General features: G+C 46.4%; 1 long non-coding RNA gene across 3 annotated transcripts in view; it reads left to right on the plus strand.

Annotated features, from left to right (window-relative positions):
• LOC131502001 (uncharacterized) overlaps positions 1 to 26,535 on the plus strand; it is a 221,388-nt gene that overhangs the window by 81,141 nt on the left and 113,712 nt on the right. For 2 of the 3 annotated variants that reach the window (XR_009256946.1, XR_009256947.1), the window contains exon 4: positions 10,828 to 10,878. This is a non-coding gene — a long non-coding RNA (uncharacterized LOC131502001). Of the gene's footprint in view, positions 1 to 10,827; positions 10,879 to 24,307; positions 24,572 to 26,535 lie in introns of those variants that run through there. The other variant, XR_009256948.1, reaches the window with a different exon arrangement.

The raw sequence follows: 26,535 nt of genomic DNA on the forward strand, positions 1-26,535 counted from the left end.
AATGGCTGCAAAGGCTGACTAGGGCCATATACAGCGAGGTCTTGGCTGGTGGCTCTGTCCCACTGCTGAGACACCTTTGCAGGGCCACTTCATCCCAGAGATGACAGCAGTTCAACCCACACACAGGGTAGAGGATGACGCTGACTCTCGCTCCTGTCCTCTCCTCCCTCCCCACACATGCTGTACCCCAGCAGTCAGCCCTCCAGGGTGACCTATGGATGTCCCATCCCCTGGCACACACACCATTGTTTGTCGTGGGAAAGGACTGCTTTAAAATCCCAGTCTCCCTGAAAGTGCTCCCCGGATCCCAGACGCCTGCAAAGCGCTCCCGTTTTGTTTTCGCATTTCAGATGTTAATTATAAGGAAGAGAATTAGGCATATAAAACAAATTACATTGGCAGGCGTTTGCTTCACTTGTGCACCACGGGGCCCAGGCGCCCCTAATGAGATGTGACTACAGATCATCGTGCTTCCTGCAAACAGCCAATTGCTTCTAATGTGGCAGAGTCTTCCTTGTGTTGCCTGAGAATTAGCCACAGGTGTAGCATTTGACATCCTCAAGCATCACCCGCCCAGGGAAGTGTGGTTAGGTCAACAGCAGCAAGAAGAAGGCAGGGGGAGAGAGACAGGCAGACACCCAAGGTTTTAGAGCTTCCTCGTGATTTACATTAGGGCTCCTCCTCCAACCACCAAGTCTGCCCCAAATTAATGCACAATCCAAGGAAAAACAGTGTCTCTCTGTCCTTTCCGTAGAAAGCAATTCTGCAGCTGTGACAAGATGCAGGCAACGAGTGCTGTCTTTTATCAGTGCTTGATAATATCAATGTCCCCTGCGAAGAACAAACAGGCATTCTACCATGGGTCGAAAACTGTTTGTGGGCTTAATTGGAAAACATTACTTAATGTTTCCCTTAATTAGAATTAATTACAAGACCCTAGTGAAGAAATAACTCCATATGTAAGATTCTAAGACCTCGCACTGTGATGTGAAATTTCCCTTAGAGAGTTTGCCCCATCAGAAGTACCTCTGCTAACCTATAGAATATGTATACCCAGATATCTGGGTTCCTCGTGAGCACCAACCTTCCAATGGTGCCAAGGTCAGCACAAATAACATTGGCTTATTGGTCAACAAAAGGCAGAAATATGATAATGAGTCCAAGGAGCCCGTGTAGGGATGCGGTGTGACCTCTTGGGCCATTTGCAGATGGAAGGGGTTTGGAGTTTTCTCAAGTTTTTCTAGCTCAAACACTCTGGGTTTCTCATTTCCCAGCCCCAAGATTCTGTCTTAAAGTTGCTAACTGTAAGACACAAAATTGAAACAAAAGGCAGACTTTCCGAACTAAAGAACGAGACAGTCCCGGAGAAGTGATCTTGCCTGGATATTCAGCTCTGTTTAGGGATAGTCAATGTATCTACCTACGGAAGTAGATTTTTTTTTTTTTTTTACAGAAGCACCAAACAATTCTTGGGGTGCCTGGGTGGCTCAGTCAATTATGTGACCTGCTCTTGGTTTTGGCCCAGGTCATGATCTCACTGTTTGTGAGTTCCAGCCCCCCAATGGGCTCCATGCTGATAGTGCAGAGCCTGCTTGGGATTCTCTCTCTCTCTCTCTCTCTCTCTCTCTCTCTCTCTCTCTCTCTGTGTGTGTGTGTGTGTGTATCTCTGTCTCTCTCTGTCCTTCCCCTGCTCTCTCTCTCTCTCTCTTTCTCTCTCTCAAAATAAATGGGTAAAATTGAAAAGAGAAAAGAAGCAACGAAGCAATTCTTAAGCTAAGTCATATGTGCAGTTCCTTTGAAAACAACCAGTTAGCAACTCATGACTACATACTAGTTTGGATGAATCAAGCCGTATTTTGCAAAACTGTACGTGCATGTAGATACAGCCATTGTGTGCTCTAAGAGTCTCCCCAACCATTTTCTGAGGACTAGAAGTGCTCTGTGATCTCTAAGTGTGGGTGCAATGGAGAAGAGGGTAGGTCTATAATTAAGTAAGCTTTGGAAACGCTGAATCAAAGTCACACAAGTTTCCTCATAAGAGGATCCTCAGAGCCTTTGTCATGCCAGGGGGCTTTGTGACTTTTCTGGGACATACAGTTTGCAGTATGATCTCATGTAACTTTGGAATTTCCTTTCTATTGGCATGTCAACGATTCATGAAAGACCAGTGTTCTGCAGAATTAGTTTAACATGCATGTGGAACAGTTTATTTTAATATTTTGGCTGTAAGTCCATGCTGAACAAGCTTAGAAGAAAGAATAAGCTAAGAAAATATAGAAAACTGTGGACTTGGATAAATCTCCTTAGTGATAGGATTCAAATCAGTGTATGAAAGAATTTACCATTAAGAATCAGAATAATTGTTAAGTGAGATGAAGTACAATCAATTTCTTATAAGTGGCGAGTGTAAAACCCAATGATATGTTAAATTTGATCTCTTTAAAAGAGGTACAGTTCTTTTTTGCTCTTAGAAGATTTTCAAGTTCTATTATTTAAAGGGTTATAGAAAAGATGGATGATTAACAGGGATTTTATTTTTCCACTTTATTTTTTTAACGTCTATTTTTGAGACAGCAAGAGATAGAGCACCAGCAGGGGAGACACAGAGAGAGAGGGAGACACAGAGTCAAAAGCAAGCTCCAGGCTCCAAGCTGACAGCACAGAACCCGACACGGGGCTAGAACCCGACCCAGGGCTCCAACCCATGAACTGTGAGATCATGACCTGAGCCAAAGTTGGATGCTTAACCGACTGAACCGGCCAGGTGCCCCTATTATTCCACATTAAGAGCTAGAGAATCCAAATCTATTAACATAAACACGAAATTCTAGTTTCGTTGTGGTAAGAAAAGAGTAGTGGGTAAATTTCTAAGTGCACGAAGGGAATTGTGGCTATAACATTCTTGTTATTATTAATGTGTGTTGGGTATGATTTGCCCAAGGAGAATATGTTTTGTAAATGACCATTAAATAGAGCTTCCTCTAGAGTACAAAGATGACCCTTTAGGATGTAGTTAACAAGGCAGTGAATAAAGGTGTACAAGTCAGAAGTTCCCAGAATAAGGGGATTTCTTTTTTTTTTAATTTTTTTAACATTTTTATTTTATTTTTGAGAGACAGAGTGCAAGCGGAGGAGAGACAGAGAGAGAGATACACACAGAATCCAAAGCAGACTCCAGGCTCTGAGCTGTCAGCACAGAGCCTGCCACGGGGCTGGAACTCACGAACCGTGAGGTCATGACCTGAGCCAAAATCGGATGCTTAACCGAATGAGCCACCCAGGCGCCCCAGAGAATTTCTTATGTGGGTGGTAAATTATTTTTTTCCACAAGTCATGAGATCATGTATATCCATTAACAGAACATATGCCTTAGGAAGAAAGCTTAAAGTGAGTACAAGATTTCACTCTGAGCATAGAGAGTTTTTGTACTTACTTGTTAGCAATCCCATCCCAAACTCAGTTTATTTTTTGTGATTTTGGTTAACAATAATGCCTTTGTTCTTCTCTCCCCTTTCCTTTCCCATGTTGCTTAGCGCCCGTTCTCAGTGATGTCAAAAGATGGCGGGGGGAACAAAAAGGGATTACAAAATGGGATGGAATAATTTATCAGAAGGAGTCCTTCCTGAATGCACTGTCATTTTGTTCTCCAGTAGGAATTTTAAACCTTTACTCGGTGAATCTTTGCCTCCTGGGAAAATGAGGTTTCCCTTCCTGGGTTGGCCGGGGCTTCAGTCCGCCTCCTACCAGACCATCCCTCATCGTAACAGTGACTGTTATGCGTCTAGTTGAAAAGGCTCCGGATTTATGCCGTACAGCATGTGCAAATGGGACCCCGGACCGGAAAGGCTGATGGATGGAAGTTGCAGCAGGCCGTTGGGATGCCGCACGAGGCAGGTGGCTGGTGCTTCGCAGGCCCCACAGCAGCCTCAGTGCCCGGGATGGGCTGGGCCCCTTAGGGTGGGCCGCGTTCCTCCACCTCACTCAGATTCCACAGGCCAGGGGCATCTCAAGCTGTTTGGGGCCGTGGACTAACCGCGTCTGACAGACCCCTCTGCCACCAGCTCCTACTTCCCAGCGGTAGAATCTTCACTAGAAACCGTGGGCAAACCACCCTTCTCTTCCAGAGGAGACTCTGCCTAGGTGAGGCCTGACTTGTATTTCATATTCTAATGAAAGGAGAGTTACATGCCAGCAGGATATTAAAACCATAAATACTCTAAAAGATGAGTTTGCAAACACCAATTCCTCAGAGAAATCTTTTCTTACGCCCCAGACTAGGTGAGGACCCTCTGTGATATAATGCCCTGATTTCTCCTTTGTGGCACTCGCTGGTGTTGTTCTGAATTCATGCACTCTTTGAGGAAGTCGTTCTTATTAGTCCTCAAAAATTTAATGTTAATTCTATAAGGGTAGAGACTGTCTTTCTCCCTAGCACTCGAGGCAAAATGGATTATAGCCCTGCCCAGTCCTCCTTTCTCTTCCCCTCCCCTCCACTTCCCTCCCCTTCTCTTCATGAATAATTTAGTCCTAAAGCCATTACGTTGGGCAGAGCAGAGTAGGTGTCCAGGGTGGAAAGGGGAGGGGGTGTGGAAGCCTAGACTTGGATGGGCTCATTTCACTTGTGTCCCAGAACAGGAAGCTCTTGGCCTACTCAGCCACTTTGGGAAGGGGGGAGCGGGCCATCAAATTATGAGTGCAATTAGACAAAACATCTGTTAGATTGATTTTTTTCATTGTTTCAACCAGTTCTTGTGGCATCGCAGAGACAGATCACTAGTTAATTTAGTTTGATGGCCGGTAGTGTCTGTGCTAATTGAATTTTTGACTGGATGTTTGGGAGTCATAAAAAGATATGTGTATTTGTGTGTGTGTGTGCGTGTGTGCACGCGTGCGTATGATGTAGTAGAAATATCACAGCCTTTGCAATCAGACAGATTCAGCTTTAATCCTCAGTTTCCTCATTCATAATATAGGATTGGTGATAAATCTGCTTTTGAGCTGGTGGTGCTTCTATGAAATAAGCGGTCCATATTCACTCATTATAGACTCTTGACATAAGATGTTCAAAGACAGGGGTGCTTCGTATTTTTTTTGTGCCATGGATCCCCTTGGTGGACTCGTGAAGCCAGTGCATTCCTTCCCAAAAGAGTGTTTTTAGGGGTGCCTGGGTGGCTCAGTTGGTTAAGCGTCCAACTCTTCATTTTGGCTCAGGTCAGGATCTTGTGGTTTGTGAGATCGCGCTGCACATCATCGGGCTCTGAGCTGACGGCACAGAGCCTGCTTGGGATTCTCTGTCTCCCTCTCTGCCCTTCCCCTGCTCACGCTTGCTCTCTGTCTCTCTCAAAATAAATAAATAAACCTAAAATAAAAGAGTGTTTTTAAAATGCATCAAAAATACATAGGTTTAAAAAGGGAGCCAATTATATTGAAATGTAGTTATCAAAATATTAGTAAACATGTTTGTGATATAGTAATTGATGTGTTTTATTGATACATTCAACAGCAAGTTCTAGTGACAGGTCTAATAGCTGCCATCATTTTGAGGCACCGATGAGCATAAATGATAAATTGAGATATTCTGATCAACTGTGATGATACAAACGGAAGTGATGTTTATTGGTGACAAAGACGCCATCACCACTAACAAAATGGTGGTCCGTTTCCTACATTGATAAACAATGAAAAGGCTAAATTTGAATTAGAGGTCAGTGAGGCTAAAAATGGCAACCTTTTCTTATCTCAGTTCATAGACCTCTGAGTTCAAATTCCTGCTTGGATCCCAGGTTAAAACCCCTACTCTATGGTAACATTGGCTTACAGCAATCTTTCTATGCCTCTCACCTTCTCCGGAACTTTGTAAATCGAATCTGTATGTGATGGCTGTGGAACTTTCTGCCCTCCAGTTGCCGGTCATAGGCTTGTCTTCACCTGAGGATTCTGGAAGCAATGCTGACTGCCACCTGTAGCCCCCTCAGTGTACATTTGATGTGCCATCATGTGACTGAGAGGAGCATGTGTGTGTTTACACATGGAGAGACCTTTGTTTCTCTTTTCTTTCTCTTTCTTTCTTTCTTTCTTTCTTTCTTTCTTTCTTTCTTTCTTTCTTTCTTTCTTTCTTTCTCTCTCTCTCTCTCTCTCTCTCTCTCTCTCTCTCTCTCTTTCTTTCTTTCTCTCCGAGAGACAGAGATGGTGTGAACGAGGAAGGGAAGAGAAAGAAAAAGAAAATCCCAAGCAGGCTCTTTGGAGTCAGTGCACAGTGCCTGATGCAGGGCTCGAACCCATGAACTGTGAGATCATGACCTGAGCCGAAGTCGGACACTTAACCGACTGAGCTACCCAGGCACCTGTTTCTTTTTTTTTTTTTACATTTATTTATTTTTGAGAGAGCACAAGAAGGGGAGGAGCAGAGAGAGACAGAGAGAGAATCCCAAGCAGGCTCTGTGCTGCCAGCACAGAGCTGTACGTGAGGCTCCAACTCACGAACCGTGAGATCGTGACCTGAGCTGAAACCAAGAGTCAGACGCTTAGCCGACTGAGCCACCCAGGTGCCCCTCACCTGGAGAGACCTTTGAAATGTCCCAAATAAGTTTCTTCTGCTTACTTATTGAGGATGTCTTTGTGCCCAGTGTCCTTTACACTTTCTAACTGCCATCACTGACCATGCTGGCCACGCTTGCTTCTGAGGAAACTCCAATGTCTCCATAGCCCCTTGTGTTAAAAAATGATCTCCCTTGCCTGCGGCAAGCTATTTGTCCTCTGAACTTTATTTATAAACACCCCCACAGTGAAGGCATCTGTTTCTTCATGTTAATTTCACCGGCTCCTGTCTTCCTAGCCTGGAAGGACAATTCCTGCCCATGGGTTGGCCGGGCCAGAGAAGCACGTAGTGCCAGAGCCGGGCTGGGAGAGAAGGGCCCGCCGCATGCCCCACAGAACAGGCAGATGGAAATGTGCGGTGTGGGGGGACCATCTCCTGACCTGTGAAGCCCTGACACCAAGACCAGCATGATCATGCTCTCTAGTCAGGCTGCAGAAATAGGTGGAGACACAAAGAATCCGGAAAGAAAAGAAAAGCCCACTTTCTGTGTAGGGGTCAGGGCGGGGGGAGTATAAGCTGCCAAAGCTGGAATAAAAGGTCTTCCTACTTTTGCCACTGATAAGGGCTAAGTCACACATTTGGCTCTCTGTGCTTGGAAACTGGCCTGTGACGTCAGCCCAGAAGAAATCCTTGAGAAACGACATGGACCTTGCAACTTGTTGATCACGATCGCTTCTGTGTCCACCTCGCTGAGCTTTTTGTGAACTCCCTCATGCCTCTTCTAGGGGTGATGTGTGGAGGAAACTAGGTGGCTTGGAGTTGCAAACAAAGAAAGGAGAGAAGAGGTGGAGTTCTGTGCTGGCTTCTGAGGTGAACTAGAAGTCACCAATGAAAATGCCGGAGCAGGGACCATGTGAGGTGGCTCCTTGATGTATCACATAACAGTGGACATTGTCCACCGAGGGGGGGAGGGGCCGTTCGTACATAGAAGAGGAATAAGACGGTGTGCTAGACTTTGCTGTCTGAGGAAGAGATTTCCCTGCTGAGGCACCAAGAGCTAGCTAGTGGCAGTCGCAGACCCCGGGTTAGGAGAGGACAGCGGGATGACAGCATGATTAATTAAAAACCCAGGTTGACCCTGAAACAATCAAGTGAGTAATAATGAAGCCCCTCAGCCTCCTTGGCAGCAAAGAAATTACACTAAATGCTTCAAACCAGTTTAAGGCCCCTATTCTTCTAGTCTGGCTATAATCTTCTACCTGATTTTCACCACACCTTGTAGTCAGACTGTAGGCCTCTGGCAACGCTGGCGTGTTTATCAGTGAGATAAACTTGCCTTAACAAGAAGTCACAGCTACATTCAGTCAAGGACATGTTATGCAACAAAAGTGTGGGTCTTCGGTGATAGAAGAATGGAGGGCAGCATTCTGTACCCCTTATACAGGGATCCTGCCTCTACTGTCCTTTCGATATTGTCATCCTACCTCTTTGTGTAGATGGCTAAGTACATAAAGAAGAGAGGATAGGCAATGTAACCTGTAATTCTACTACCCAGACCTTCCCAGGGTTCCCAGCTTCTTTTCTACATTTATTCTCTTTGCTTGTCTTCAGTTTCATCTGTCAAATTATGGATTGGACTGGATTTCTTTCATAGCTATTTGTCAAAGGGAGCAAAGCTGATGGAGGCCAAGCCTTTGGCTCCAAGTTGCTCCCTGTTCAATGGATCACACAATGTGGTCAGTTGGTTGCATCTCCAGCAGATGGACCCTCTTGCTCGATGCCACCTTGCCACTTGGGATGACCCTCTCTTATGGCCAGTTCCCTGAGCTGAGCACCCAGCGCTATGCTTTTCAATGACCATTCTTTTAACCAAACCTTTCAAATTCATACTTGGCATCGGGCCCAATGCCTGGTGCTTTGACACACCTTTCACTTAGTTCTATTCATTATTAGATTCTTAGGGCAGGGTCAGTCCCTGGCACATGGAAGTTTTGGTAAAAAAAAAAAAAAAAAAAAAAAACGGATTTGGGAGGGAATATGAGTGCTGGATTTAGACTAGGTCTGGGTCCTAGGCCTCTTTTCCAGCAGTGTGATCTTGGACCAGGGATTTACCCTCGCTAAACCTGGATGCCCTCATTTGTAAAATGGGTAATAAAATCTTCGAGAGGCTCATCACGAGGTGAAACACTATATTGAAAATTCTGGTATATACTAGGTGTTCCACATATAGAAAACGGATGGACGGATGGATGGATGGATGGATGGATGGATGGATGGTTGGATGATTAGAGTCCAAGAAACAAATGATGAACCAAGACTGAATCTCTGGGCCACAGGCCTTCATTCTCTCCCTTCACATCTGGTCTCAGGAGAGCTCCTGATGTGAGCCACTGAATTTCAGGTGTGAGTGTAGGTCGACATTCTGGCTCCCTCCCTGAGAAACATTTGCATCTTAAATCAAATTTCTAATCATCTGGTTTAAGTAATGTTTCCTATTATTTCAGAGGGTTTACAGTTTCCCCTGGAGCCCATCTGTGAACCCTGTGCCACCCATTAAGAACCCCTTATGTTTCAACAAGTATTGATTGGGAGGTCACAGAGAAGTAGATAAGAGACTTGTCGGGTAGGATGCATTTTAATTGGAAGCAAATCAGGATACGATTTTAGTAATTGAGGCATGAAGCAATAATCGCCTGAGTGCCGGCGGTGCCAGTATGAGCGGAAAGGAAAAACAGATTCCAGAGGCCTTAAGTGGTGAGAAGTGAACATTGTGAGGCCCAAGCAGATGTGAGGAGAGAGCAAGAAAGAACAGTGCAGAGAGGCTCCAAGCCTTGAACCTGCACGGGGGAGGTAATGGCACTTCCCTTGGGAGCCATAAGACAACATAGAGGGGAGCTGGCTCTCTGGGGGACAGATGCTAAATCTGGCCTTAGCCATAGTGCATTCGGGTGGTTAAGAAGCAGCCGGTGGCGGGGGTGGGGGGTGGTGGGGGATGTCTACCAGGCCGTTGGAGATACAAAATCCTGCAGGAAAATGGTTCCTTCAAGCACCAGCATTGTGATTCTGTGATGATCAGGGGGACAAATTGGGGCCGGAGCTTTGATGTGGGGATCTTCACCTTTGATGTAAGGTTGGGGGAGTCATGAAGGTAGATAAAATGTCTGAGGGAAATAATGTAGAAACAAATGCTTTAGGACCAAGTACCGAATCTTGAAATAAGCCCATATTTTATTTTTTTTATTTCACTATTTTTTAAAATATAATTTATTGTCAAATTGGTTTCCATACAACACCCAGTGCCCATCCCAACAAGTGCCCTCCTCCGTGCCCATCACCCACCTTCCCCTCTCCCCCACCCCACCTCAACCCTTAGTTCTCAGTCCTTAAGAGTCTCTTATGGTTTGCCTCCCTCCTTCTCTGTAACTTTTTCCCCCTTCCCCTCCCCCATGGTCTTCTGTTATGTTTCTCAAGATTCACATATGAGTGAAAACATATGATATCTGTCTTTCTCTGCCTGACTTATTTCACTTAGCATAATACCCTCCAGTTCCATCCACATTGCTGCAAATGGCCAGATTTCACTCTTTCTCATTGCCAAGTAGTATTCAATTGTATATATAAACCGCATCTTCTTTATCCATCCATCAGCTGATGGGCATTTGGGCTGTTTCTATAATTTGGCTATTGTCAAACATGCTGCTATAAACATTGGGGTCCATGTGCCCCTATGCATCAGCACTCCTGTATCCAAAATAAGCCCATACTTAGAGGCTTAGACCGAAAGGAGTCAAGAGAGGGACAGAGAAGGAGAGAGAGAGGGAGAGAGACAGAGAAGAGGCACACTGCCAGATAGGGGAACATCTCAGCAGAGGGTGGACCTCCCAACCAGGAAAAGGATGAGGACATAGGCACATCTCAAAAGACGTAGACAGATGGAGCCTGAGAGGAAGTTCCTTCTCCCTGCTGATGCTCAGACAACATTTGGGGAACACCTGAGCTGAGCTCAAGCCTAGGAGAAGGAGAGGACGCAACACAGGGGATTGTGAGTTACTTTGCGTTTCAATCTGGATGACTGAGAAAACCACCGAAGTGTCTGACAGCCCATTAGTGATCATACTATGTTTTCTGCATCAGACAGATGGGAGCCCCAGATAGAATTTAAGTCCACTTTACGGGAAACTTGAAAAGTTACAATTTTGTATACTTGAGTTAGTGACTATAAAATTCATACCATCCAAACTGTAATAGCTTGAATGCACAAGGGCATTTACTGTCTTCTGTCTCGACAGGTGTATGGATAAGCCCTCTGTTACCTCATTCGATTCCACTCCTGAAGACACGTAAGTCACATATCATAGTTCCCATTTTACAGATGAAGGAACGAGGCTCAGGGAGATAAAAAGAAGATTTCCCAAGTCACAGTCCCAAGTGGCCATGCAAGAACCCTAATCTGGGATTTTGGACTCCCGATTCAGTACTTCTTCCACACCAGACCTTCCTCCAAAGATAGGCTTATTATCCCTTTAGGAGTCCATTTTGGTTTATATCTTCCACATTATGTAACCCAAGTTACAGACTCCAATGGATCCTTTGGGTTAATGTGCTATCAATTTCACTTATTAATTATAATGACATAGGCATGTGTTGTGTGTGTGTGTGTGTGTGTGTGTGTGTGTGTACGCACCTGTGTATACACTTTGGGGAAGGGACAATTCAAAGATAATTTTGAGCCATGAGCCTTCCAACATCCTCAAAATACAAGATCACGTGGCAGCCAAAGCCTGGACTCGCTGGAGCAGTAGAGCCCAGGTCCCTCCCTCCTGCTTGCCTCAGTTCCTTACCTGTACAATGAGGAAGGATGATATCTGTTTTGTAGGGAGGCTGAGAAGATGAAATGAGGTCATTTGTGTAAAGTGCCTGGCCCTCTAATCTTCCTGTTGTATGTGCACAGCACACCATGGCCAGTCACCAACCCAAGCAATACCCTGTGGAGGGCTGCCCAGGATAATGGCAGGGATGCTTGAGCGGCTCAGGTACCATCAGCCGGGGCCTGGGGCCTGGCTGTCCTCTCAGCCCCTTCTCTTTTTTTAATGTGTATTCACTTTTTGAAAGAGAGGGAGAGAGTGTGCACGAGCATGAGCAGGGGAGGGGCACAGCGAGAGGGAGACACAGACTCTGAAGCAGGCTCCAGGCTCTGAGCTGTCAGCACAGAGCCGGAGAGCGCAGGGCTCGAACCCATGAACTGTGAGATCATGAACTGGGCCAAGATCAAGAGTCACTTAAAGGACTGAGTCGCCCAGGCGCCCCTCCCTCCTCTCCACCCCTTCTGCAGCCTGGAGGAAAAAGCTAGGAGGGCCAGATGGGGAGAGGTTGAGACAAAAGCCGGGCTTGTGATGTTGTCCACCTGAAACTAAAGTAACATTGTGTGTCAGATGCTTTTTAAAAACCCCAAGGCCTGGGAAAGTTATGTGACTGGCTCTAATGGAGAGGCTTGCCTCATAAGAGGATTGTTTTAGAAAAGTCTGTTAATCTCTCCTAAGAGAGACAGTAAGCAGGGAGGGTTGGGAGCTCCACCCTTTTGGACCAGCCCTTTTCAAACACTCTCAAGATCTCGGCTCACGGCTCACGTGGTGAAAGTACAAGGCCAGAGAGCAGCAGGGAGACTCAGGAAGAGATAAGAAGGAGCTTGGGATGCCGACCCCCAGGCCAAGGGGCAGGGAGAGATAGGCCAGACCCCTGAGGGCCCTCTAGGAACTGCAGGTATTTGTAGAAGGAGCTGGAAGGGGTAGAGGTGTGGGAGGGGGGACGTGGGAGTGGAGGGGTATGGGAAGCAGAAATGGTAGCATTTCCATCAGCTTTAGGTAAAATATAACAGATTTTCCTATGTGATCCTGAATCTGGATCTGGGAGGTAGTTTCCAAAAGATGAGCTTGGAAAATAGTTTGAGGAAAGCAAAGGGTGACCTTCCACGAAGATATACAGAGAAAGAGGTCAGTTCCTGAACTTCAGTCAAGACCACGGCCTCACCACATCCTGGTCCATGGCAGGGGCCCAATAAAAATTGTTGAAGGAGCCAGTGAATTATATCCACACCTCACACTGGCCACTGGCAGATGAAACCTAGGTTTGGGTCATAGGCAGGGTGAAAGGCTGAACCAACCCTGCCAATTCTGCGTGAGCCGAATGCAACCATGTCCCAAGAAAGAAGTGACTTAGAAAAATGTAAATGCTCACCATGCACTTTCTATTACTCTTCGGGTGGATTACATCTCCCAGCCATGGTGATCTTGCTAGAGGTGGGAAACACAGGAGTTTGGGTAGAGTGGGGCCGAGACCATGATAAGCACCCTTCTCCTATCCAAACCTCCTTTGCAGAGTCACTGAGGTTTCTGATCAAGAATGTTGTCAGTTTACATCTGTGATTCTTCTGGAGGTGTCTGCATTTTAGGCATCTTTTGCCATGACGAGAAAGTGTGTCCCTTTCTAAAAGGACTTCTGACATTAGGAGGCAGGTTGGGAAGGTTTTTGTGAGGAGCATGAGAGCCTTCTGGAATCTTGGAGGATGGGTTGTTGCCACTGACTCATCCTCTCCATTGCAGCTGGTCCTGGTTAGGACCCCTGACATTCCCTAGGCCCTAGCAGCTCCGAGTACAGCACATGGATCTTTCTGTCACTGGCTTTGGTTGGAGAAGAGAGTTCATCTGCCTTTGAACTGGTTAGCTGGGTGAGAATAACCAACTAGAATGTAATTGAGAAGGTGCCGATTCCCCCAGACCAGTCGCAGGGTACCTGGGTGCCATTAGGAGACCACAGTGCCTGTCCTGCGGTTCACTCAGTGCTGTTCACCCTTCCGAAACCAGCCAGCTGTGTGCCTTCTAGTTTCTTCTTGAGTTCTGGCTTGCCCTGCTCCTCATGAGGATCTCCTGTCTCTCATTTATTTAATGGTGTCTACAGTCCGTATCAGCAATTTTCAAACCTGGTTGTATGCCAGAACTACCCAAGAAACTTAGTGCAGGTAATAATAGTTCATGCTTATTACCTGCTGGGCATTGTTATAAGGAGTTTCTAACACTGTCCAGAGTCTGCTTTTCAGAATCCCAACACTGACGTCCCAAATCAGGAGCTCCTTGGGGTAAAGCCAGATGTTCATATTTTTTTTAAAGGTCTACAAGAAACTCTCACATGAACCAAAGAACGAGGTTAATGGTAAATCATGAGAACTAATTCTACACTTGGCCAGGGGAGAATATGTAGAATTTTCCAGAATACTGGCACATGCCCTATATGTGTCAGTTTTTTAGGACAGAGAAGACCCCACCCTCACCTCCTTCTGTGGGACAGGGAATATACCTTTGTTCATCTATCCATTAACTAATTCAAAAAAATGCTACTGGAAGCCTACTGTATGCCAAGTGCTACTCTAGATGCTAGGAAACATGGAGCATATATTTTATATGAAGGAGGCAGACAATAAATAAGGACGGAAGTGAATATATAACATGCCAGGTAGTGATAAGTGCTATCAAGAAAAAAATAATGCAGGGTCCAATGATAGATGGTGGGATGGGATGGAGTGAGGATGTGTGGATGACTTTAGATAAGGGGTTTGGGAAGATCTCTTTGGTAAACAGACACATGAATGAAATCAGGAAGGAAGAAATGTAGATATAGGGGAAGAGCATTTCTAGGAAGGGAAAATGGCAAGTGCAAAGGTCCTGAGGTGGGAGCAGCTTGGCAGATTTTAAGACCTCCAAGGAGGGGTGGCTCGGTGGCTCAGTTGGTTGAGTGTCCAACTCTTGATTTCAGCTCAGGTCATGATCTCATGGTTCGTGGGATTGAGTCCTATGTCGGACCCTGTGCTGACAGTGTGGAGCCTGCTTGGGATTCTCTCTCTCCCTGCCCCTCCCCTGCTCATGCTTTCTTTGTAAATAAATAAATACATAAACATTAAAAAAATGAATAAAGACCTCCAAGGAAGCCAGAGTAGCTGGAGCCCAATAGTAAGAAAGAAATTGGTAGGAAATGAGGTCCTAGAAGAAGCCAAGGCAGGTCGTGCAGGGCTTTGCATGTCTAGGTACGGATTTCTATTTTAGTGTTTGTGACATGGGACAACTCGAGATTCTGAGTAGAAAGGCAACACTATCTGACTTGCCTTTTAAAAGGACCAGTTTAGGAGGTGCCTGGGTGGCTCAGTTAAGCATCTGACCTCGGTGCAGGTCATGATCTCGAGGTTCATGAGTTTGAGCCCCACGTCGGGCTCTCTGCTGTCAGGGCAGGGCCCGCTAGGGATCCTCTCTATCCCTGTCTCTCTGCCCCTCCCCCACTTGTGCCCTTGTTCTCTCTCTCAAAAATAAACAAACATAAAAAAAGGACCAATTTAAAAGAGAATAGACTGGTAGGATATTGCAATAGTTTAGGTGAGAGATAATGAGAGCTTGGACCAGGGTGGTAGCAGTGAGGGCAGAGAGAAATGGTTGATTCTGGATATTTTTTGATCTCCTAGTGGATATTTTAAAGCTGTGGGAGTGGATGAGCTCAGTTAGGAATGTGTGGCTAGCTAGAGTAGGCGAGAGACTCAGAGTGCTCTGGAACATCCCACACTTTTGGATAGGGAGAAGTGAGGGGATTCAGGAAGAGACAGAGAAGGAGTGGCCAAGGAGATGAGATGAGAGCAATGTCAGACGCTGCTGACAGGCGGAGCCAGAGAGATGGAGCGTGGGCCACTGGGTTTGACAACATGGAAGTCTCCGATGACCTGGAGGAGGAGGGTTTTGGGGGGAGTAGGTGAGGCCTGATTGGAAAGGGATCTGGAAAGACTAGGAGCAGAGAAAGCAGAGACAGCAAGTTAGACTCGTTTCATGTGCCTTTAACCACAGAATGGACCAGGGAAACAGATAGGCAGCTGGCGGTGGCTGTGGGGTCAAGAGAGACTGTTAAAGGTGGGCCACAGTTCCCGAATGTCTGTCTCCCTGCAGGCGGTACTTACTACCCGGCTGGGAGGGGGGATTGACGGTTGCAGGGGAGCGTCTTTGAAACTGTGAGAACTGATGGGATTCCAGGACACAGGGGAGGACGCGGCCTTACAGCATTGTGGGAAGGTCCCGCACAAGGGAATGCAGTGTGGAGGGTAGGCAGGTGGGGGAGGCGGGGGGCAGTTGGTGGTGGGCTCACGTGGGATTTCACTTCTGATGACTTCAATTTTCTCAGTAAATAAGATGGAAGGCCGTGAGCTGAGAGTAAGGAGGGAGCCTTCTACTTTATTCTTCTATACTGAACAGCCGAGAATTTTAATTTAAAAGCTGTCCTTGCAGGTTTTTCTTCCAGAAACATCAGTTTTTCTTTTATAACATATTTATGTGACTTTTTAAGCACAAGCTTTGGGGGGGACTCGGCAATTTCAGGCATGCATGGTCTTTGGGGATGTTCTCTTCAGAATCAAAACACCAGGCACTGGTCCCCACTGACTACAGCCAGTTTTTCAGCTGAAAACCCACCCCCTATCCCCCAGGGAGACATCAAATAGGGTCTTGTTAACATTAGAACGTTAATTCGAAAAAGTAATTCTTGTTTCGCGCCTGGCCTATGAATCCCCATGTTTCTATCCCATTCTCCTACGTACCTCAAAAATTCTCCTTCACTTGACTCCTCAGTGGACAGCCCTGCCTTGTTTTCCCTAACCCAGTGGTTCTCAAACTTGAACGTGCGCCCGAACCCACCCCCACTGCCACCCCCCGCCCTCGCCCGAGGGCCGGTGAAAACGCAGAGTGCTGGGCCTCAATGCAGAGTTTCTGCCTCAGCAGGGCTCAGGGTGGGGCCCATGAATCTGCATTTCTGCCAAGTCCTCAGGAACGCTGTGGCTGCTACAGTCTGCGGACCACACTTTGAGAACCACTGCCCTAATCGATTTACTCTTTTCCGATAGCATAGCCTCTCTGTGGACCCGCAGGGGCGGTGGGGCGGATGATATAAAGGAGGATCGTTCACAAGCTTGCTCCCCCCTTCTCTCTTTCCCGTGCAAGCGCCTGAACCAGCCCTGACAGAGGAGACCCTGGGATGGGTGGACCTTTGGTCTCCCCTGCAAGCATCTCAGGTAATGCTCGTGTCTGTCCTTGCCCGAAAGCAGTCACGGCGGCAACATCCCTAGGGTGCTTTCATCTTTCAAGTCCTGATCCCTAAGTGCCCCTTCCCACCCTCGGCTCACACACATCGCCTTCCCCTGCTCAGATCCCTGATCTCTGACTTTCCCCCCCCGTCTGCTGCCACTTGCTCCCAGCGAGCTCTGGGTATAGGATGGATGGGCCTTCATAATAACCCTGGCAGGCAGCGGTGGGGCCAGGGCCTCCCCTTTGAGGCTGGTGTGTCTTTGATTCCTTGACAGATTAGCAGCGCACAGAAGCGGAGCCCGTGTGAGAGGCTGCCGCGAAAGGGCCAGCTCTCGGCACGACACACGCCTCTAGTCCACCGTGACTGGCAGGTACGGGGAAAAGCTATTTACAGCTCCTGGCAAGCTAGATGCTTGTTCTGAAGAGCCTGCGTGGCCTAAAAATACCACAAAGGGTGGGAGGGAGAGAAAGGAAACTTCAGCATGGAATATTTTCAAAAAATTAAAAATAGAAAGGCCTTTGGTAAACGAGAGTCGCCAGTTGCTGTCCCGCTCACCTCCTACGGGGCTTTTAGGATTCCCAGCAGACAGCCAGTGGCCGGCATGACAGGAACAGTGACATGATTTTGGGGAACGGAGTCAGGCCACCGATAGATGCATGGCGGAAGCCAGGGCAGAAAAAGGCAAGTGCCACGTGCTGAGCCGCACTGATTGGGATTGACAATGAGGCGGTCCGGGAATTAATGAGACCCAATAGATGTGGGGTTCACCTCCAATTTGATGAACCACTTTGTCAGGCTTGCTTAACCTCGGTCTCAAATCAGTGAGATTGTCGAGTGTGCCACGGAGTCTGTCTGATTTTACTTCTCTTCTCGTTAGGATGCTAGGATGCGCCTTAGCTCTCTTAGCGGCCTCCCCCCCGCTCCTCCCTCCCCTCCCTACAGCCTCTTCACTCATTCTAAGCTCTGGCAGATAAATGATTCCATTTGGTTTAGTTTCATTCTTATTGTCTTTCTTAGAAAAGGTCTGGATTGGCGAGGTAAACAAATGTTCTCACCGTGAATGAGTTGCCCTGATCAAGGACCTCATAAGCAGGTAGATCTGGCCCAGCACTAGCAAGATCCTGGGGCGAGGGAAGCTGTGGCATGTTAGAATCCAGAAGGTTTACCTTGTCCCTCTGTCTAGTTCCCGGAGAAAAAGTGGCACCTGAGAAAACACTGGAATTATGCAGAGGAGGAAACTGGATTTCTGCTAAGGAATGCAGCAATTCAACCCGTCAGGGTGGGCCCAGTTGGGAGATGTTGGAAATGGGGCGTGCGTTCTTAAAAAGACATGGCCCTGTGGAGACCCAGGGCAGAAATGTAGACTGGAGGCAATCTGATTTATTTTCCAGTTTCCCTATAACAGATGAAGCAGAGGGAACCCTAGGTCAATGTTTGATGACTTCCAATAAATGGGTGATGGGCTGGGTTGGCATTGGTACCAAACTATAGGCTTACTACCAAGGCTGTTGCATTTGGCTGGAGTTGTTCCAGTGAGAGGCACAGTGAATGTCTTAAGGTACTCCAAGGGCTGGCCGGTTATTACCCCAGCAGTGTCTGGGCCATATATTCCCAGCTGTCAAGTTAGCAACTGCATGCGGGGAGTCAGGGCCCATTGCACCCAGAAATACAGTTGGCGGGCACTGAGCATGGCCTTAAGCTGCCCTCACAGTCCAGCCCCACCCTGCTCAACTCTTGAGCTCTGTTATCAGGCCTGTGCATACAGGAAAAACCCTCCTCCCAGAGATGAATTAGGTCGATAAGTATTAAAGCTTGCTAGATTTCCATGGAACTCTCTGAGAATTTCAGAAGGCCCCATATCATGGATATTCTTAAGATGTCAAATGTTGTATCATATAAGATGCATCAAAAACCACTAGGGGTAATGGGAGGTACTTTGATATAATCTGGGCAAAAAATTGCCTCTTATGGAGTTGACTTGGAGACAAAAGTCTTGGAGGAAATTCCGGTGTCCTTTGAACAGCTTTGTTGGCATGGATTCAGAAAAATGGTATCTTGGCTATAGGTTTTTTAAATGTATCCATCCGTAAGACCAGGGGAGCATCTAATATGATATATTCAACATCTAAGATTCAGAGATAGGTGTTTACTGACTTTCTCAAGGATCATCACTAGTTTAAGGCCTCACAGTATTAAAATCAGCACCATGGGCTTACGATGGAAGACAGTCTCATAGGTCTTTCCATGGTGCCATATTTCAGTTCCTTTTTGTAACTGGATATCCCTGGTTTCAAGTGCAGCTATGGGAGCAAGATTGGGAAGAGAGGGTCATTGAGCATCTTTTGTGTCCCTTGAGTGATGCCAAGTGCTTCATATACATGAGCGTGTCTAATTCTTTGACATTTCTTTGAGGTGAACATTAAAAGCTAGATTTTGCAGTAAACAAAACCAAGATTCAAAGAAATGTCTAGACCAGCACACTGATTTTTGGCATATTAATTTGCCTACAAAGACCATACTTAGTCTACATTACCACACACCAGACTGCCAGCCAGGTTATTCCAGAGGGCTCAGTGGATAGGCCAGATCCTTCTGTGGTCAACTGCCAAAGTACAAGGGCACTGAGTTATGAGAAGGGAGATGTCCCTGTGGCCTTGATACATAATAGAAGGCTGTGCATTCTTTCTTTGATAATCAGTGAAGCCAAAGCAAAATTAAAAATAGGAAGGTTACTAGTAAAGAGTAGCTAAGACACTAAATAGTGTTTGCCTCATCCTAAGTCCCTAGCTGCTGCTTCCACCCTTCTTAAATTCACCTACTGAATGAGGACCGCTTTCTCAAACATGGAAGGGCCTCCTATAATATCTGTGGAATGGCTGAATGAAAAAAATAAACTTCTTTTCAGGGCTCTCAGAGTATAAAACAAGGACTAATAGATGGAAATTAAAAGACGGCAGCTTCAAGCTAAAAGGAAGAACTTTCTAGAAAGTGGTTCCACGTGACTACAGGATGGATTGCTTTAGAGTGAGCTAAGTTTTCTCCCTTGGACATGCTTAAACAGAGGTTTGGAAGTACTTTGGGGATTTGCCATTGGGTAAATGTTGGATTGGATGATCTCCAAGGGCCTTTAGGGATCTGAGAGTCCATGACTTGTGGCACCAACAGTGAGATGATCAATAGTTGACCAGACCCTTTGACTTTTCTAACCTGTCATTGTGCAACACCTCTGCTTAGTTTGCTCATCACCACCATCAATACTGATGGAAGCTGTAGTGAACCTTAATCCATTGTGAATCAGAAACAGATTTCACTCCTGTCTGAGCCAACTCTGGTCTACTGTTCAGTGCCAAAAGGAGGATTTGGGGGTTGAATCCCAAGCCAAAAGAGTATGTATGGTTCCACTTGAGGCACGGGGTTTTAAAGGGATAAGTGGGTGGAAGCCACAGGAGGCAGGACTGTCCAAGTCCTTTGGAGGTAGTGACTTCTGCTTACTTTCAAGTGGCCCAGCTCAGGTCAGCTATGCCTGGAGCTAGGGAAGGACCCAGACATGGCATGGGAGGCAAGGTCATTGCCTCTTTCAGGTCTCTTCCAATCAAAGACCCTGGTTTTTAATGAGGAGCCATTTAGGAACCCAGGCTTTGCCTCCTGCCAGCCTTTCCAGGTGAGGGAAACGCTTCTCACTTTCTCTAAAGTAATGCATCTATTAAAGTGAAATATATGCTAATCCTACGATTTAGCAATCTGCTTCTGGGTGTGTACCCACTAGAAATCAGGGTCTTATCTTCCAAGGGACCCAGTAAGAATGTTTAGGGGCACCTGGATGGCTCAGTCAGAAGAACATGTGACTCTTGATCTCGGGCTTGTGAGTTTGAGCCCCACATTGGGGGTAGAGATTACTAAAAAAATAAAGGAATAAAAACTTGGGGCACCTGGGTGGCTCAGTTAGTTGAGCGTCTGACTTTGGCTCAGGCCATGATCTCACAGTTCTTGAGTTCAAGCCCTACACTGGGCTCTGTGCTGACAGCTCAGAGCCTGGAGCCTGCTTTGAATTCTGTGTCTTCCTCTCTCTCTGCCTCTCCCCTGCTTGCACTCTCTCTCTCCTTCTCTCAAAAATAAAGAAACATTAAAAAAAAAAACTTAAAAAAAGAATGTTTGTGGCAGCTTTATTTATAATAGCTGGAAATAGCCTATAATATACATCAACAGTAGAATGAGTAAGGAAGTCGTGATGTATTTATACAATGAGATATCATGCAGCAAGGCAAAAGGAGTGAAGACTGATATGTGCAACCTTGATGTATCTCACAGACATAATATTGAGTGTAAGAAGTTAGATGTCAAAAAAATACATATTTTTATGATCCCTCCCATTTATATGAAGTTCCAAAATGGGCAAAAAGTAATCTACGGTGAGAGAAGCAGCAGCAGTAGTTAACTTTGGCAGGTTCAGGATGGGGGTAATGGACTAAGATGGGTCATAAAGACAATTTTGGGACCACCGGAAATGTTCAATCTCTTAATCTGATGTGGAGTAAAAATTCATGGAAGTGCGATCTTTCCATTTTACCACATGTAACATTGACCATATGTCATATCTCAATTAAAAAAAAACTGGAAAAGAAAGAAAAAGAGAGTTTCTTTCCCATGGGGACTGGGTTATATTCTAGATTCTGCTGACATTCCATGTTAATGGAAAATATCCTATCCTGTTACTCTGGTGAGCTGGGCCTTGAACCAGAGAAACTATTGGATGGCTACTACTGTCACCACTAATTCTGGAAGATCATATAACAAATGCTGTCATACAGATTTCAAAATGCCCTGAGTCAAATTGTGGCTCCTTGACCTGGGTTCTGCTTCCAGGCCCACCACCACTAATTAGCTGTGTGTCCTTGACCTTTTGGGGCCTCAGTATTCTCATCAGTAAAATGGTGAGTCATTCATTCATTCATTCATTCAGTAAATATTGAATGCCTACTATGTTCAAGGCCCTGAGCTAGGTATGTGGGGAGCACAGGTAAATTAGACCCTCACAGTGTTGACTTAACTGAGATTCTATGTGTGAAGTCACATCATGAAGAGAAAGAGCTGTGGTAATACATGACAATTATAGTAAACTCCTGATTCGGTGCAATAAGAGAATCCTTTACCCCAGGAAATGAATACTTTGGCTAAAATACCATTCCCGGTCTTCTGTGTACACAAACATTCACATCTCATTGGAAAATGGACTCTGAGATTTTTTGCAAGTTCAAAAGCACCTTGAGATGTTAATGTGATACGAATTGAGAAAGATTTCACATATACTCTAGTGAGTTGGATGCAATACAGTTGTTCAACATTTGGGAACCAAATGTGTTTTGTGCCTGCTTGCTTTTCCATGTACCAGAAAGCTACAAAATGAGTAAATAAGTCACAAATGCCAAAAGCAAGTTTAGTATGATAGGATTCATATGGAGTGGGGTTTTTTTATTTTTTAATTTATTTTCCTTTATTTTTTTTAATATATGAAATTTATTGTCAGATTGGTTTCCATACAACACCCAGTGCTCATCCCAAAAGATGCCCTCTTCAATACTCATCACCCACCCTCCCCTCCCTCCCACCTCCCCTCAAAGAGTGGGTTTTTTTGAGAGAGAGAGAGCGAGCACAAGTGAACAAGGGGCAGAGAGAGAGACAGAGAGAGAGAGAGAAAGAAGTGGGGCTCACCTGAAGCAGGTTCACCTGAAGTGGGGCTCGACCTTACCTAAACTGGGGCTTGTGCTCATCCGATGCGGGACTCGAACTCATGAACCCTGAGATCATGACCTGAGCTGAAGTCAGATGCTTAACGACTGAGCCCCCCAGGTGCCCCATATGGAGTTTTAAAACGTGCCAAAGAATACATTGTCTGTGGATGCATGCAAGCGTACCAGTTATGGAAACATACCTGCCGGTAAGCAGTATAAAATTGCAGGAGGGCCATGAGCAGAGCTCAAGACCAGGACTTGGGTGCAGGGCATTCATTGAGGGGTGGTCGCAAGGAGTAGGAATGAAGGAGCAGACAGAATAAGACAAGGGGAAAATCCAGGAAAGGGTGTTTTCTTGAGGTCACTGCTTTAGAGAAAAGGGCCTCTGGGAAGTGTCCTGCGGGCATTTTCACAAGTCTCTGTCCCCATTGGTCGATGGTTCTCCTGTGGGTGGTCATTCTCCCGTACTTTGCCATGTGCCTGTGAGGACTGAGTGCACTCTTGAGGGTTTGGGACCAGAAGGGGGTGAGAAAGAGATACACCGAGAGCTTCCCCTGGATCTCTGATGTGTTATTTCTTAAGAAAAGGCGTGAAGAAAATATGGTGAAATGTGAATCTGCAAAACAGCTGGATGGTATTTGCACGGGCGTTCGTTATATTATTCTTGATACTTTTCTGTATTCTTCAACTATTTCAAAATAAAAAAAAAATTAGGCTGCATCAGCATTAATTTGTTTCAGGGGAGCTCTGATTGAATAATTATGCAGAGCAGTTATGTGTCAAATAGTAATACAATTTGCCACCAGTTCTTAAATTAAGTTAATGTACCTAAGTGTAATTTCGATGGAATTTGACTAACAAAATATTGAGTTTTATCCAAAATGTCATGGTTTAATTTTTATTCTAGTTGAGAGATCTCACTTGATAAACTTTCGATTATATTTCCAGTTGTCTTGCCGGAGCACTTTGTAAACAGGGGGTGATTTCTCCATTTTCTGGTTGGGAAAACTGTAACTCAGAGGAATTTAGTAATTCATTCAAGATCACTCGACAGTAGAAAGGTAGGAAAACAATGCAGGAGTTCTGCTCTTTCATTTTAATCTGTCTGTCCCATCCCCGTTTGACCAAAACCTTTGCAAAATGGGTAACGGGACCATCCGGGGAGCATGCGGTGGGGTGGGCACTATGTGGTTGTCCAGAGTAGACATGCGTGTATTCAGTCAACACAGGGGCATGGGGTGGAGAGGGCGGGACAGAGGGATAACAGTCTCCTCCTTCAAAAGGTTTAGAATCTGGGGAGGATATGAATAAACATATCAGTCGTATCAGTCCGTCCGTCTCTCCCAAGTGCGAGGAAACGGTCACAGTGGGTGTTGCCTACAGAGCAGTGGTGGCAGCTGTCACCAACCCACGACTGTTTCCTGAATGTCCACTGCGCGCGGGGACTATTGTTAGCGTTGTTCGTTTCCAGACTATCCCAAGATTTCCGAGTTCCACTTAACCTTTCCTTGGATTTGTATGCGCTGTGTTTCGTCCCCTGAGGTCGAAGGCCCCTCGTCCAAGGGCGATTTTGAGGAGCCACCCAACTCAAACCAGAAACCGCACTAACACCCACAAAACCCACTACAGCCCAACCTTGAGTGAACTCCCCTTTGTGAGGCTGCTTTTGAGACTTCGTGGCTCCACTCAAGTCAAACATTTCAAGTGCTTGAACTTGGAACTTGGACTAGAACTTTGTTTGCCGGAAGGAACTCGATCGGCTGTTTAAATGGTCAACGGGTGATACCGCAGAATAAGAGTAGCAGACTTTCGGCTTTTCACATTTATGACTAATGGCAGATGCCGTTTGCACCCCTTGATTTACATGAAAAAAGCTCAGTGCAAAATTACAGCTGAAGGGTGTGTTTTCCTTTCTGCCTCTTCTAACTGAATGGCATTTTAATTGAGGCATTCTTGTGGCACAAAGGCGAGTGGCTTGGCCTCCTCTATATTCTTTCCAGACCCGTCACTGAACTCCAGAATGATTAAACATCCCCTCCAGTCCTACCCCCACCCCAGGAGCTGCACCCTAATTTCCCAAGCCGCTCTCCAGCAGTTGGCCACACCAGGCTTCCATTTGGTCTGTGAGTTGTCCGAGCAGGCGGCGTCAGAACTGGGGAGCTCAGAGTCACAACACAACAGCCAAGTTCACCTGACAGCAGTAAGTTCTCGAGGAGTCCTCAGCAGCTCCGGTGGGGACTCTCGGAGGAAGCTTGGGACCCTAGACGTCTGTGTCTTGATTGCTTCCCGCTTTTGACATGATACCACATTGTTTTGCCTTTTTCCCCCCTACTTCTGTGGCTACACTTTGTCATCTTGGTGTTCCTCAGCCCACTCTGGCAAAAATTCTTAACTGGGAATGTATGAGTTCTGTGGGCAAATGTTGTTGGTGCCCTAACTGTGTCTGCTGCGCTCTCACCATGGAGCCAGTGTGATGGTTTCCTAGCGTGCCTCTCTGACTGAGGGTGTTCTTTGGCCACTGGGCCATGCTGTTCTTGAGCCCGAAGGGGTTAGGGACGGGGTGGAGAGTGGGTCCTAGGGGAATAGGGAGGCCAGAGAGTTATTGCCCCCAGGGTGACCCTCAACCAATGAGGGATAGGAGGTGGTGTGTGAATTCCCCAGATTCCTTGCTGGGTGGGTGGGACAAATATAGGGTGTGTTCCACAGAGTTTCCCTCTCTGTGTCTTCCGCGATCACCCCCCAGATTAACCTCTTTATCCAAATCTTTGTCCTAGTGTTTGCTTTTAGAGGAACCCATACTAAGACAAGTTTCTGAAGTTTTGTGCAAATTTGTGTGTAGAGTTGTGGGGGTAAAGAGCCTTTATCAACTTTTCAGAAGGGTCTACGACCCCAAAGAGATCAAGAACCAGTACCTAATCCTTTTTCCCAGGGTCGGGGATCTCAGACACTCCTGAGATCCAGACACAGAGAACCAGGTGCTTCCTGTTAGTCCCCTACCGCATGCCTCCCGCCCAGAACTACCATTGGGACACAAGGACCTTGAGCTTCTGGGAAGGTGGTTGCCTGATGACTCAGGTGTCAACCCTCTCCAGGTATCACCTTCAGCTGAGGGGAGCCATATCACTCAAGGTTCAGCGCTCTCCCCCAAGGTAATCTGCATCCAATGTCTGGGTGATATGGGTAAACAGAGGCCTGGCTCCCTTGCCCAAAGTCCAGGCAACTCTTGTGGGGACCTCCCAGTTCCAGAGCTCCCCGTGAGTTTGGCTAAAGCCTCCACTGAGACTACACCACAGTCCAACTTCTCCCTTCACCCCATCTTTCTTCATTCCCTTTTTCCCAGCAAGAGTCAATCCTGGGAGCACTTTGCAATAAACTTCCTGCACTCCAGTTTCCAAATGAGAGTCTGCTTCATGGGGACCTGGACCTGTGACAACCTGGGAATCATCTCTGCCTCTTCTCTTTCCTTAACCATCCCCATACAATTAATCCGTCAATTCATCAACGCTTGAGTCTTGGCGACTGTCACTTTGGAACATCCCTTGAATGTACCCGTGTTCCCCCACTCCATTCTGATGATCTCAATTATGGCCTGAATGTCTGAGATGGCCCCCAGACTCCTAATGGCCCCCAGACTCTCGTGTCGCCTCTCTCAAACCCATTCTTCTCACGGCAGACAGAGTGACATTTTGTAAAGAGTAAACCTGGTTGCATCAGTACCTTGCTTATAACCCTCCAATGGCTCACTATTGTCCTAAAGATCAAGTTCTTAACGTGACTTAGACTTTTAAGACCTCCACCCCCTAGGAACCCCTCCAGCATCACGTCTCCCCACTTCCTGGCACGTAGGCATTGTGGCATCAGCCAATCTGGACAGCTTGCTGTTTCCCCAATTCACCACAACTTGGGACCCTGGTGCCAGCTCCAGGTACCCCATTTACAGTTTGGTTTTCCACCTCCGCCTAACTCACAGGCATAGGCACATGCCAACGCATTGTCCTATTTAGAAGATTTCTCCGACCCCAGCATCCCTGCCAGGGGCCTCCACAGCCCCGCTTTGGTGTTCCACAGTTGGAGCACATCTTAGGTTGGATTTCCCAGAAGAAGACCATTTCCTAGGAAGGAGTTCCAGGAATAACCAGCAGGGAATGGGGGAAACGGGAGATG

Source organism: Neofelis nebulosa, chromosome X, assembly GCF_028018385.1.
Source record: "Neofelis nebulosa isolate mNeoNeb1 chromosome X, mNeoNeb1.pri, whole genome shotgun sequence".
NCBI lineage: Eukaryota > Metazoa > Chordata > Mammalia > Carnivora > Felidae > Neofelis > Neofelis nebulosa.